Source organism: Strix uralensis, chromosome 20 (genome assembly GCF_047716275.1).
Source record: "Strix uralensis isolate ZFMK-TIS-50842 chromosome 20, bStrUra1, whole genome shotgun sequence".
Taxonomy (NCBI): domain Eukaryota; kingdom Metazoa; phylum Chordata; class Aves; order Strigiformes; family Strigidae; genus Strix; species Strix uralensis.
The window spans coordinates 9443622-9459163 of record NC_133991.1 but is presented as its reverse complement, the minus strand read 5'-3'; the positions used below and the strand labels follow the sequence as shown (position 1 = coordinate 9459163).

The window sequence follows — 15542 nt, the reverse complement described above, 5'->3', positions numbered from 1 at the left end:
GCAGAAAAGTGACTACACAGCCTTCTCACACAGAGCATGGGTTTGGATCTGAACTGATCCAGCTGTTTGCTGCAGAGAGCAGGGGCGCTACCGCCCAACACTTTTCGGGTCTCCCCGGACAGCAAGGCCGGTAACATCTGCAACAAAACAACAGGAAAGTGTCTCCTTGGCACATTCCGAGGTAAAGCTCAGCCTGCGTCTTCATGAGAGGTCTTTTGGCCACAAATTTTCCCACTGCTGGTAGTAGTAGTAGTAGTAGTAGAAGGAAGAGCCTAAAGTTCAAACTGACCATTAGCATTTTACCCGTTGTGTTACACACTCCTGTTCAGCACAGGCCAAAATAATGTGCTATTAGAAACCCCAGCAACAAGGGAAGGCGTTTCTACATTAGTGTACACATTCTAGCTACGGTCCCTGTTGTGGTATTTGTTTGCAATTCCCTCTTGTATAGACAGCATCTTTGCCTGATGTATACAAGACATTTACATTTCATCATAGGAAAGATTCTTTCGTACATCTGGTGGCTGTCTCATCAACTTAACAAACCTGCATCTCATCTGCTCAAGACAAAAACTTTCACAACTCCTGTTTGAAGAGGAAGTGGCCCTGTTGACCATGAAGGTACAAGTCCCACCACATCACAGCAAGCTTTAAATGGAGCAGATTTTAAAAACGTGCTTCAACTGAAACCTCCCAAGCAACACGCACACTGAGCAGAGTCTAAGTGCAAGTCTAACAGTGCTTCAGTTGTTCAAACGGTACCTTTGAGGTTATGTCAAGGCTTAATCTGATAATACTGAAGTAGTAAATTAGTCTAAAAGGGATTTTTCACTGGCCTCTTACAATGCAAATATCATTCCCCTTTTTGGACAGGGGTTAAATGGAGCTGTGGAGGAAGTGAAGAGTCCCATTAAAACAGGAGGGGTGCTCTAAGTGAGAGGTCAGAAAAAAAAGTAGGGCTTGGAATTTATGATGTCCAGGAGGCTTTGGTGTCATAGCCACTGCACTCAGCTTTATTGGGCTGTCTCCAAAAAGGCTGCAGGGTAGTGGAGCAGGTTTTAACTAGTTTAGACAGATAAAGATCACCCTAGTTCAATGGAAATGAACAGCTGGAGGCAACGGTTTAGAATCCCTGGAAACAAAACAATCTGAAGGCATGAGCAAATTAACTCCATGAACACTGAACTGATTAGGCAGTAATATTCTGCAAAAAATTCTGCTTCTACCCACTTATGGCTGCTCATGGAGAGACCACTCACTCCCAGTAAGGAAAAGGAATTATTTTTCTTGCATAATATTTGTCAGGCACCAAAGAGAGAGAAGCTGATCTTGCCAAACAAGACACACATGTACATAAACACATTCATAACTCATTAATAGCCACGATGGCCCACTGAAGTATTCATAGCTCATTCTGCAAACACAAAAAGTGACACACAGGTTAAATGACATGCCCAAAGTCACCCAGAGAAGTCAGTAGCGGGCAATATGTTAATCCAGATAGCTTCAGGAAATTACCTTTTTTTTTTTGTTTTTGGTAAGAGTTTGTATAATACTTTTTAAAGTCAAAAATTGAGGTGTTACCATGATAGTAGAGACTCCACAGAAAGCATGAGATCAATAACTTTCTGCCTGTGCTCTGAATATCAATAGTTGGGTCCAGGTGATAATGAAAAAGTGACTACGAAAACCAAGTTCATATAGAGCCTATAGCAATGCACACAACATACATTCTCACAGGAGGTCTCTACCTGCCCTAGGAACTTTGTAGGGGCATACAAACTTTGAAAACTGCTGTAGTTCACAAAATCATCTATTCAGTAGAAAATATTTTTCCTAATATCATAAATCAGTCCTCAACAAACCTGGAAAGTCCACTGACTTCCTGCACTGTTGAAAGAAGTTGCACTCACTGTGTTTTTACCTTCAGGGCTCAGAAACATTCAGCATTTAAATAGTTAACTCCACACTGCCTTTCTGGCTAAGGCTGATAATGCCTCTGAGCTCAAGGTCGAAGGGCTGAGATAAAGGACTATAAAGGAGTGAAAATTAGCACATTCCCTGGAGCAGACTGGAGCTTGTCCCTGGAGACGCCGTTGTCCTCTGCCCCAGAGAGCTCCTCGTTGCTGCTGTCAGTCACTGCAACAGATCAGGATATAAATCCTGCACCGGAGTCCTCCCAGGACATGCTGCTGGAGGGTGCTGGTGGGAAGGCTTGAGGGGTTTGGTCACTTGGCCTCATTTCCACCAAAGTATTACGGTCTGGGAGTGATGTTTATGATTATGTTTATCATTCCACATGATACTGAATGCAGGTGGCTGCTTGGATGTAGCCCTTGTTGACCAGAGAAAAACAGGGAGGTAGAAGCAAAAAAAATATTTTTAGTGGAATAAGGCTCCAGAAATGTTGTTTTCTCAGCTATTTTCAGTGAAAGCCATGCTGTGCACCGTACAGGGAATTTACAGCTGTGCCAAGGGATCTATAGACTGAAGAGAGAGAAATGGAGAATTACGGTGCTGCAGTTGCTGCAGTATGGAGTAATGTCTGTATCGGCTCACTGATTTCAGCAGGACCAGTCATGGGAAACACTGCATTCTGAACACAAAACCTGTATCTTTCTACTTATCCATCTGCTGTTGGTAGTGAGGACCGGACAGGACCTCTGGTTTTCTCCTTCTCACCTCTGCTTTGCTCCTTGCCAAGCCGAGCAGACAGACACTGGCACCTGCTGCTCCTCTTCCCAAAGTTTGCTTAGGAAGAATTATGGTGGATGTACTGGATATCCTGGCCCAGGCCCCAGAGAGCTACAAGGGGGCCACAGCAAATCACATCAGCATATTAAACCAAAACTCAACCTTATGTAGATCTTGCCCAGCAGTCCTACAGCTGGCTGAATGAAAGAAATGTTAAAAATCACTGCCTGATGCCAGCCCCTCTCCAGGCCTCCTCCTCTTGCCTGCTGTGGGCTGTGGGGCATAGCTCCTCTTTTGCCTCAGCCTTGGCCATTAAAGCACTGTGCATGTTGCCAGTAATGCTATCCCTGCCAGTAGCCTGGACAATTTTGTAGGGTCATCTTTCTAGGAACGTTTGGGCTCAAGATGGCTAGACTCCTGTCATTTGGAAGGTCTCTTTTGGCCAAGACAGAGATTTAAAAACCTTCACAGATACATATTGCCAAGTTACACCCTTCTTACACGATACACTGCTCAATCCCTGTCCAATTTTCCACTGCTCATCTTCCACAGATCTTTAGCAACAGCCAGTGCATTTATACGTACAATCTTCCTTCAAAGCCTTCCACGGAATTTATTCTGCTCATGAACTAAGCTCTCATGACTGCTCTAAAGGTTAAGTTAAACTAAACAGTTAGTCTATGCGATGTCCACGTGGTTTAACAAACAGCAAATGGGCTGACCTATACAGGACGCTTGCAGTTAGAATAACCTTGAGATCTGTCCCTCCTGCAATCTGTTGAATCGGGCCGTCCCCAGGCCCCTGGGTGCATTATGAAGCAGTGCCTCTCGTTATGTGACAGTTACTCTGACAGGGGCTGGCAAGCACCCTCTCTGCCTTGACGTGAAGCCTTTATAGGTGGCAACAGGGAAGGGAGTGGAGTGGCACTAGGGTTCCTTCTAGATGATGTTTAAGTCTCCAATAATGCATTCTGAGACACCACGGCAAAACTTTCAAGGTACTAATGTGATTTTCCATTCCACTACACACCAAAAGGGTCAAAATGAAAGAGCTTTCCCATTTCTTATTGCCTGTTTATCCTACAGCATGACCTTAATCAATCCAAGGCTAGGGACCAGGAAACATTTTTGCATAATTTCTCCTCCTTGTCCCTTCTCTCTCCAATGAATGATTTTACATTAAATCAGCACAAAGGTCAGTAGATTGATGGAGGATCACATAGGAAACAGGTGAACTGCTGTGCACTAGGTTCCCAGCTGAGAACAATGACCGCAATGTGTTTGTTGGAACAAAGGATGCCCTTTGTATAAAGTTAACTGTATGAAATTAACATCTGGGCAATTGAAACTGGATCAAAAAGCAAAAGATTCCACAGAACAAAATGACGTGAGTGCACAATTAGTGAAAAAGCCATGTGATGACTAGAGGCAATCAGTGACCTTTATATCATAGCATCAAAGTAATTGAAAAAACTGTGTAAACAGAAATTATTTCATGCTCTCTAAAGTGAAGTAGATAATTTTTATTTTTGAGATTACACTAAGATAAGTTAAGACAGGCTAGCCCTAGATCTTGAAGCAGAGCCTCTAAATCCTTACATTAATAACTATTTATAACTATTTATCTCTTCCTATAATGGCCAGTTACAGACAGGAGGGAAATACTGCTGCTAGGCTGCATGTACATCTCTGATTCAATTGAAAAAAGTCGACTTAGACAAACGATCAGCATCTTGCAACATCATGTTATACAGAGAACAGATGCTGTGTGCTTACTGGAATGTAACAGTCTACAATTTAGGAGAGAAATGAACTAAACCAGGATGCTAGCTGTCAAATGAAAAGCCATCTACAACAGAGAAGCTCAAGCTGAAATTTTTACACCAGCAGCTTCATCTTTCTCCTCATAGTAAAGAAGCCCAAATTATTCTGAGATTTGTATTTTCAGATTGCAAATACGAATCTTAGGTTTTGTTGTAGGTAGAGGGTAAAGGAAGTGTCAATGACCGGAATATTAAAACTAAAATACACTTCAAATATTTCACAAAAGAAAAAAAGCAGAATGGGACATAATCCTTTTCCCCCATCCTTAACGTTTGTATAACGTATAAGTTTGGACTTACTTTATACAAATTTCAAAGGCAAATTAAATCAGTTTAGATGCCAGGTAAGTGCTGACATCACTAATGGGGCCAAACCAGGCAGAAGTCATGCGTAAAGGGAAAGAACACAAAGACAGCACTCCGTTCAGCTTGCTCAGAAGTCCAGGCAAGCTGTGCATGCTTCTCCACTGAGCTATGTAAAAACACAGTGCACCTCTGACAGATAATATTCCAAGTACCTCCATAACTCCCCAAAGGTAGATGAAATTAGATCTCTAGGCAACAAACTTTTTGAGTTGGGCATGATCATGTGTTTCTGTTTGAGAAATAAGCATCCTTTGAGTTTAAATTCAAAGGAATTATTACAGAACACAGGACCGGTTGTTTGCAAAGACCTATCCAAATGTCCCTGTACTCATTTATTTTTTTAATGAATTATTGATGATTTCTCAGCAGACATTGATGTCTATTCACAGAGATGACACAATTGCTTATCATAATTTGAAATCTGGTATTCATTTGACGTCTGTGCCTCAGTGCCTTGTTGATAAATTACAGCACAAAGCTCTGTAGGAACAAGTTCATATTCAATGTCTTTAAACAAAAACAATTGATGGTACCTTTCAAGAACAGAAATGCATAGAAACTACAGTGGCTAAAGCCAGTTTTAAAAAGTAACTTTTAAAAACTAGTTTGGAGAGGGCATCAGGCCCTGCCATGTAAGATAGGAAACAAAATTCAGCTCAACTAATTCTGAATTGATCACTGATCTAGTCACAGCTTTCCCATCTTCCGCTCTTCACGCCTGCAAAATGGAAATAATTATATGTTCACACCTATGTAAAGAAGTTTGAGATCCTTCTAAGGAAAGTGTTATGTCTTTTCTTTGATTTCTAGATTGAAGTCTAAAATACATGTCTTGGCAATCCTGGGTATTGGGAACCCCACAAAACTGTACTTTACTCCTTGCATTGTCTTCCCACGGATTATTGAATCGAGTTCAACATCCTAGTCCTGACTTGAAGGTCTGGCGCAAAATATATGAAAGACTGCATAAAGCTCTAAAATGATGCATACGGAGAACAGTTCTGCCCATATGGTGCAGAGGAACTCTGCATCGAGGATAATATCTTCTCAAGTAGTTAGGACTTCCTTAGGGGCTGGTGCCAAACAGTGCATGGACTCCCAAATGAAGTGTCATCACAAACTGCTTTGCTTTCAGCTGCAAATGCCAGGAATAGTCCTTGGAACATGTCCTTTCTAGCAGAAACACAGCAATATTTAAAGTTTAAAATTTCCCAAACTCTCCAGAGCACATAAAAAAGCTGACGCATCTGGGCCAAATGTTACCCTAACAATGGAGACCCTCTTTGCCAACCCACATGACAGGGGTTTGGGTGTGTTGCCTACTGGGCACCTTGCTTTGGTCACGTAGTGGCAAGGTATCACCATGTAATACTGCAGCTAAGGAACATGATTTCTAGTAGGGTCACACTGGTGGAGAACAGTATTTCCAGCATCTGTCTACAACTCCTTGTTCAATCCTTGGTCTCACACAGCAAATTGCATCTGTGGCTGACGTGCTCTTAGTACGCAGCACTGCCCCAACACTGTGCTGCAAACATACGACCTGCAAGAGGAGAAACAAGACCTGGGAGTCTCACACGCAAGTGTCACACTCCATGTGTGACACTCATGTCATTACTGTGCTGCTGGAACATGCTCAGGAACTAATGTGAAGAACACATCGGAACCTGTGTAGTCGTCATCACTGATTGATCCATCACACAAGGCAATGAGCACCGAATACCTTGCTGTCATGCACAGCTCGGAATTCAGCTGCCAGAGGAAGGAGGGGCCTCTGGTTCATTTACTCCAACCTATGCTGCAAAGCCCTAGCTTCAATTTAAGCGGAAATCTGCAACAGGTTGTTTGCAAGAACCACACAGTGTCATGGAGTGTATCTGGATCCCTGGTGACACTGGCAGTAAAACAACAATTAAGTTCCAGGCCCTAAAGAGAATTCTTTAAAACATAAAGTGATTCCCCCACCTACCTTCCATCCTCAAGTTGGGTGCTGTGTTTTATGCTACTTTTTATTCCCAACTTTCATTCATGTTTGAGTTGCATTCATTTTGTATACACACCACATGCCAAGCCAAGGCCAGTTACAGCCCTTTGTCCCTGACAGCTATTATGTGAGCAGAATATACCATGTGCCCGCTGACTGAGTGGGGCCCACAGATCCCACACCAGTGACACATTTTCAGCCAGTCACCATTTAGCCTGTTTCTAGCACAAGCAGCAGTTTCCAGCACTACAAACTGCCAGTAGTGACTTGCCAAGTGCTGGGCAAGAAGCCTCCCTTTCATTTTATAGAAGCTGGACTTCTGTGTGATCTGTTGGGGGCCATTAAGAGAGTTCACTGAAAACATCAGTCAGAGGCCAGACTTAGTAGCCTCATGAGATTCGGGGCTGCCATGCTGAATTATGAGTCAGCAGTTCCTCCTCTGGCCCACTGAAATGTGGTTTGGGCAGCAGACAATAGTGCAGTGTGAAATAAAGTCAATTCCACTCACATCTTGGAGTGGTATGCAGGGAAGTAGACCATTAAAGGCCCTACCTAGTTCAGGAAAACAAGAATTCACCAATCTTTTTCTGAGTATCTGTTGGCAAAGTGCATTTCTGGTATTTGTCCCAAATGACTGACAAATAACAGATCTATTAGAAACATCTGGCAATCTCATCTGTAGACCTCTAATAAGAGAAACATCTTCAACGACTCCACTGTCTGGGATCTTAGAGCACAATTGCTGGGCAAAGGTATATATGTAGCAGCACTTCAGTTCAACACCTTCCTAAGGCCGAGAAGATGTTTGATAGAAATGCTCAGTGGAAAGCTTGGACAGCACACACGGACTATAGCAGCTGGTGGCCTTTGGGAATTTTGCTCCACATTCTTGGAACAATCTGCTCTTGTCTATGTCAGCTCCCAGAGGGAGGATAAACTGACCTGAAACCAAAAAAGGTGAGCTCACCTCTACTAACACATAGCTCCTTGGGCTCAATTACTTACCACTTCAGGTTGTCTCTGGCCACTCTGGCAATAATAGGGGAAGAACACAGACCACATTTCTTCAAAAGCACCATCTGTACTATAAGGAATGAGCATCATTAGACCTATATGAAATGATCGGGCAGTTCCCAGAATAGCTCACAGCAGTGCTTGCTTCTCATTGTTATTATTGGCCTTGCCACAGTGCTTAGGAATTCATCTGGGGTCTGACAGTCTAAGTTGTCCTGAGTGAGAACAAAAAGCCCAGCAATCCCACAATCAAAACTTCTGTTTTAAAACTGAAATACAAATCACCAGCAAAACCAGGACTCTGAGGAGCAGACCACAGGACTTCACTCCTCCCTTACTCATTTATTTTGTTTTGTAAATTGCTTTGAAAAAAAGAACTGTGCAGCAGGGTAGAGCTTGGGACAGGGTACATCAGCCAAGAAGCCATGTCCAACTAACACGACTCCTGGCACCACTAGTTCAAGGAGGACAGACTTCCAGTTTCAAACTGCTGGGTAGGAGGTCTCACTCTCCTGGCAGAAGAGCAGGAAGCAGATAGGTGGAAGAGGAATGCTGTGTGTTCCTCCTAGCTAGCTTTTCACTACAGTACTGACACATGAAGTTCCCAACATGTATGATATTATGCCCAGGACTCCACAGTGCAAAGGGTACAAACCCAAGGGGAAGGAACAGAAAGTCTCTCACAGCAGCTGACAAAATCCTTCAGAGGTAAATGACTGAAATACCACAACCTGTATATGCCAAATAAACCTAGTGCCACTTTATCACAGCCTTAATATCAAATCTGTTTACTCTTGGAACAATAAATACACCATACTGTATAGGCAAAACCTGCAGTTCTGATTCTGGCCCAGGTAAGTCATACAGAACTTTGACACTGACTTCATGGCATGGGCCAGACCTTCAAAGAGAAGGGGAGCCAAAAGCATAGTCGCTTCTGCCAAAGACATAGACCTTGGTCGACTCCACGTAACAAATAAACTGCAGTCAGAAACCTCAGGAGAAAGCTTGTGGCTGGATCATTCCTTCAGCCATTTTAATTAATCATCTAGGAAGAGAAAGCGCAAAATAGTCACTTCTTGGACATTTATTTCTCATGCCAAAACTTATGTAAATGCAGATGCAACTTCAGCAGATCTCAAGAGGATGATGGCCTGATTCCAAATGCAGCTTCCCATGTCACAACATTCCAGCTTCCCCGTAACAGTTCAATCCAGAAGGAGGTTTCCTGACTCTTCAGCCTCCCACAAACATCTCCTGCAATCCATTTGACCTATGCAATGATATAGGGGCATTACTTCTTGAAGTCATGGTGTACCCACCCTCTGTAACACTGAGTTCTGATGCCCTGGGCTCTCTAAACACCTATCTTAATTGTGAGCTTGATCCCACAAATTTTACTGACATGCAAAGTTTCTACTCATGCAAACAATCCTCTTGCAGGCACTGTCTTGCCAGCCCCATTCATGTGAATGCCCCAATTACATGATTACATGAGCAAGCTCTAGGCCAGGCTCTGCTTTCTCTCTGCAGCCGGTGAAAACCCACACCGGCTTCCAGGGCAGCCCAGCCAGGAACTGTACTTGAAGCTCCATTTGCAACAGCTACGCGGGACTCAGCTACGATGAACAAAACGCAACGACCTTTATCGTTTAGCCTTCCTCTCCTCCATGCTCTGATTTAATGCGAACGTTATGCAATGGTTTTGCTATAGCAACAGCTGGGGTGATCGGCAGTAACCCTGCCACTGCCTGCTTGGCCGGCGCTCTGCGGCCGTGATGCACCCATTGAACTTTGGCCCACTAGTGAGCCTCCCACTCGCCCGGCAGCGGCAGCGCTGCCGGCCTGTTTACACTGCTCACATGACAGGCGAGAGGGAGGCTCCTGGCAGCCGCCAGCTTCCAGCCCCATTTCTAGGACCAGGCCAAGATTGCCAAAGGCTGGAAACGATTAACTCTTGCGAGCAGGGGCTTCATGCTCCAGCAGCCGCCTGCAATGGCCCAGGAGAAAGGCCACTCTGCGCAGCGTGAGTGGTGCTTTGCCCTGTCGACACCACTGCAGGAAACCGAGCGGGATTAAGGCACTCAGCGAGGTGGGGGGTAAGGAAATCAATAAGCTTTAAAGAAGGGAACGGTATCTTTTTTTTCTTAGTGAGCGGCAGATGAGTGAGGATAATGAACTGGAGCTGGGAACATAACACCCTTACCAAGAGCTGTGTGCTGTGAATTACACGTACCTGGGTTACATGGGGGTGCACAAAACTCCTCCGTCACACAGAACTGTGCTGGGCAGTGTCCCAGCCCTGGGCTCTGGAGCACCTCACAAGTACCAGCGGCACAGGAGTACCTCGGAGGGAGGGAAGCTGTGCTCTACACATGCTTTCTTAAAATGGTTATTCAATCTTAACAGCACAATCCAGTAAGAAAGCTGCAGACTACCAACCTGCAGCCATGCCATCACTGTTTGAGCAGGACTACTACTACTTCAGCACTTTTACAGAGTTTATTTCTACACATTAACAGATGCTCATTAACTAACCTCCCTGTGAGGCTGGTATGGGGAAGTAAGCAAGTAATAACCCCCGCATTTTATGATGACAGAATTAAGTGCTCAGGTAACTCTCCCTAGAGAGCCTGAGGCAACAAAGCTGAGTCAGGGGCAGAGCCTGGAATGGAGCATGTGAGCTCCCAGCTCACAGCACGGCCGCAGCCCAGCGCTGCATCACCCATACTCACTCCAGGAATACGTTTTATTGCCTGGGGCAAATAACAATCAATTTTTCAATAGGCCTCTTATAGGTGCTCTGCAGAGCCTTATATATTCCTGGGTACTTGGACTGAACAGAAAACACATTAACAGTCGAAAATTATGCACCATTACACCAACACCATAGGAGCTGCTTAAAAGTATCCCTCAAAACCTGTCGATGGCCAAAGTGTTGACCTCTGCATCACCTAACCATGCTCTGGACTGCATTGGTATGACACAGCCCTGGATGACTGTTTCTATCAATATTCTTGGCCACTTTTCCTTATATACTTTGTTACTTAGGAGTAGTCTATATAAACTCATGGCTTGCCCTAAACCACTGCATTCTCCAGTAAAACCTTGCTATTCCCAGTAAGAGGCTGTGTGGATTTATTTTCTTTGCTATGATGACAAGTTAATTGTAACAAGATTGGGCCCTGCAGATACAGCACTGAAAAGCAGGTATGCCTTGATATCAGAACTCCCTTTGATAGCTTCATCCACAGTTATACCTACATCCTCATAAAAAACACTGAAAGGAAATTTGTTGAGTCTGGCTAAAAATCTAAGCACTGCAAAAGTTTGAATGAAATCAGTGACTCAGTCTCATTTTTGCAGAAATAGGATCACTGCAATAAACTGTTCTCTGCCCCTTACTGGCAAGACTGGCTGAATTCTCTGACACCCATGTATTAGCTCTCCGTGTAGTACTCCCATTCAAGCTTCAATCTATTAGCACAAATTCTGCAACCCCCCTCCCTCTCTTCCCCACTGTTCAAATCTCTGCCTGCCAACGTTATCTCGCAGTATTATACAACATCTTTTCCAAGGCAAATGATAAACCAGCCTTGGCATCCCATCGTGTGGCTACTTATGAGAATAAGAGAAATGCTGAGCATTTGGCTTATGAAACAGAAATACAGGAAGAAAATATTTATAACAATGCTACTGTTTAAATAAGAGAGACCATAATTTATTACAGATGTGACCCTTCCTTCCAAAACTAAGCGTTTAAATCTTGTTGATGCTATGTAATGACATGAAGTAAAACTTAATGAAGAATACATCCAACTTGTAAATTGCCCCCTTTTATCCTCTGCCATCTTGTACCCCAAAATAAGCACAAATTTTGCTTCTTTCAAGCACTGTTTGCCAGACTTTTCAGTGCTCAGAAGATTTAAAAACTGATTTACAGGAAAACATTCATCCTTCATCTGAAAACAGACTGAACACTTATACCCTTAATGAAATTCAGTTAAATATTAACTATTAAAGAAGACAAAATGGCACATAACTCAGATAAGATTTGTTAAGCTTACAGTCACAAAAACTATAAAGCATGTAGAACGTATGTGCATAGAGGGAAGGCTATGTAATGAATTTAATTATTTCAATGCAAATACTACTTGCAGAGAAATAGATTGCAACACCAAAGTGAGTAAGTATTGAAATTACTGTATAAGGAGTATGCAGGTACAATGAGATAGTTAATACCTGACTTGTTAGAAGAAGGGACATGACTTGGCATGGAACTGTAATCAAACTGTTTCCATTTAATGCTTCAGTTGGTACCGAAGGATCAGATAACAAAATATTCATCCCAAATTCCATTTCAGTTTCTAAAAAAGTATTTGTTTCCTGCACTGCAGTAAAAATATTTTTTTCCTTTTAACCAAAATGGATTGAAGAAGCTACAGGATTCTCAATGATGTCCAGCAAAGCATTCATTTCCCTTGTTCCTGATCTCTTGTGCAATAAAACTGAGATTACGCGTCATAAAACACCATCCACATTTGCAAAATCTAGTGTACATTAGGAAAAAAGGTGAATATGTGACAAATGAAAACATACACTTCCTATTTGCTTCATCAAGTTTTGTTTTCTGCTTTTTAAAAAGTTGGTGTTGCATCATCAAAACAGCTGTTTCCTACAGAACAAATGATCTAAAGTGCTCAAAATTGGCTTCAGTATCTTCACCAAAAGCAACAGTAAAACTCCATGAGCAAATGAGTAAATCCCATCCCACTACTTTGACATATTATTTTACACTGTTTTACTCATTATAATGAAAATACCTATCTATTTTTTTAACAATTTGTCAGCATTACTTACCTCCTAAGAGAGTATCTTGTTCTATTCATAATTGTTGTATGTTGGGAATTCTGGATTGCTGGCACTCTTTGTTGGTGGGTTGGGTTCTCCTAAACAAAATTCCTATTTGGTGGTGGGGTTACGTTAAATGTACTCCTGACCTAGCAACTGTCCCTTTAAGGAGTTTATTATTTTTAATAGTTTGCTCTAATCTCAAGTACCGCACCCACCAATTTCTAATTCAAGTTTACACTGGAACAGAAAGATTTTGTGATTTCATGTATACTGATTGAACTAAGGCCAAGGGGAATAAAACCATTCAGCTTTCACGTGAACTCAAAAGAAGAAAGGCTTCTTTGGCAATATAATTACAGAGCACAGATCTTCTAAGAGGAAATGAACTACAGGGATTTATATGATTCGACTTTTTTTCCCTTTCCTTTTTAATAGCAGCTAGGGCTCTCCTTCACTCACCTCTTCCAGTCTAACAGCATGTAATAAGCAAATGCTTAGCAGCCAGGAACTGGGACTGTTACAGAGAGATGCTTCAATGGGACACTGTTATGGGGTGGAATGTGTCAATGATTTTTTCACAAGGCCCACCATCCTTCTTTTACCTACCTGAAGCCCTAACATCTTCCTGAAACTGATTAAAGAAGTAAGTAGAGCCTGTAGCTTCTTAACAGTGCTTTCTTTTTCTGGCATGTTAGAGAGATTATGGCCAAGCACATACTGTGCTGTTTGGAATCTTTGTGTGGTCCCATCCTGTCCAGTTTTGAGTATCTCATCCATCTTGGTTGTTGCTGGTGAGGAGACCTGAACACTTCAGCTATATCAAGAGTTTGTTTGTACAAGAAACTAAGGTTCTGTTCCACCACATCACCTTTCCAAAGATGGAAATCTGGATAGGGAACTGTGAGCCATTTCATGCCGCCATGTTCAAATGCTGGCAACACTCTGGGTTGTGGCAGGCAATACTCAAGGGCAGTGTCTAGTTTACTTAGTTGTCTTGGTAACATTGTGGTTGACCCAGGTTCACCAGATCAGTGTGACTTAATCATCATAAGTAGAAGGAAACAATTGCAACAAGCGGTGGAGCTAATTAATGTAGGTTCCTTCACTAAATGGACCTTCTCAAACTTGCATGTCTCACGTTCACAAGCTTTGGCTTGCCTAAGCATTCAAACAATTCTGACTGTGTAGATACCTGTGACAATCAAGTAATTTACAGCCATTTACTATGTACCATGGATCTGTAAGTATTTATTAGCTGCGCACTCCCTATGGCTCACAAGAAGCAGTCAGTTTATAAACAACCATTTACACTGTGTCAATAATCTGGGATCTCTACTGATCATCTGTTAGTTACAAGATACAATGTAAAGTGCATGTTTTACCTATCAAGTGTTTTAAACCCCATTTACCTTAAAGCCTGTCTTTCTCTCTCTCTGTACAATAATATGTAGCTGTGGAGATCATCTGAGACACTAAAACAAATGGTCCCCTGATGTAATCATAAGAGAGCTGGAGGAAGTGCATTTTCAGCAAGAACCTTGACAGCAGGATCTGCTTCTGTTTAAGTCTGGCTTGTTCTCCTTGAGAAGCAGTATGATTGAATGTTTTGCAAGATTTGTATTTGTATGTGTGGTTGTCAGTCCTAAATGCTGCTCCTTATCCTTAAAATAATTACACTGAATGCTCCGTGGAGATGTTTTCTAAAATGAAATAAATAAAATCAATACAGACTTGAGTAACTGCACTGTCACACTGCATGAATAAAACACACCGATGGATACTCTTGGCTAGTATTCAGCAGGGATTTGGTCATTGCCATTGCTATGCGAACTGCATTTTAAATGGTGTGCCAGCAGTTTAAAAATCCCATTTCTGTCTAACTTTTATTGTTACCAGTTACTCCTAGGATTTCTCAAATAGAAAAAATTGCATATTTACCTCTGTCACACACCACGAAGGAAAAAAGAAACATTTCAGAAAATAAATAAGTACAGCTGTAAAACCATAACACTGGATAGGGATCTAGGGGATAGATATTATATAAAAATTACTCAACATATATTTACAAGCTAACTTCAAATCATCTGCTTTTCTTGTATGTATTTCTCCGACACCAGACCATCCTTTTTTCATGCTGCCTGATGAACTGCTACAGTAAAACAGACTCCTAGACCTCCATTTGGTTTTGCAGTTTATATATCCTTTAGAGGATCTCACCAAATGACTGCCAAACTTCTAAACATGGTCACTTCCTTCATCCTCCCAAACAGACAAAGGTTGTTTCAGTTCACTGCTAAGGCACTGAAGCATGTACAGGTCTCATCTGATTACAGAGAGCCTATAACGCCCTGAGGCAGTAGATACTGTCAACACAGCTGTCCCTGTGTGCTAAGACAAACGTCCTGCTGGGCAATCCCTGAATCAAAATGGAAACACTTCTGAAATGGATTAGGGGTAAGGACAAGGTCTGTAAATAGGCCAGGCAGCCAGGGAAGTCTGTAAGGTATTATTAAAGGAGTTCCTATTGAGCTGTTAGAAAGTACCTTGACCCTGGTGCTGTTTTGCAAGTCTAAGTATTCTTAAGTATTTAATTTCTCTTGTCACCTGTTGCTAGCAGAAGTATATCTAAATTAACATCTTCTGAGCCTGTCTTGCTTTAGACAAACAGGACCACACAGAAAAAGCTCACAAAGAAGGGAGGTGCAGAGATCTGCACACTAATGGCATAATTAGCTCTTGCAAGAAAAGCAATCTTGCTGCATCAGCACAGAGCGCTCTCACCCTCATCCATCCAGCTGAGAGGCTGG

The 15542-nt window shown here is 42.4% G+C and overlaps 1 protein-coding gene across 2 annotated transcripts in view; it reads right to left on the bottom strand.

The window, feature by feature from the left end:
• Nucleotides 1–15542, bottom strand: part of PIGL (phosphatidylinositol glycan anchor biosynthesis class L) — a 61882-nt gene that overhangs the window by 23117 nt on the left and 23223 nt on the right. The gene's annotated exons all lie outside the window — the stretch shown is intronic.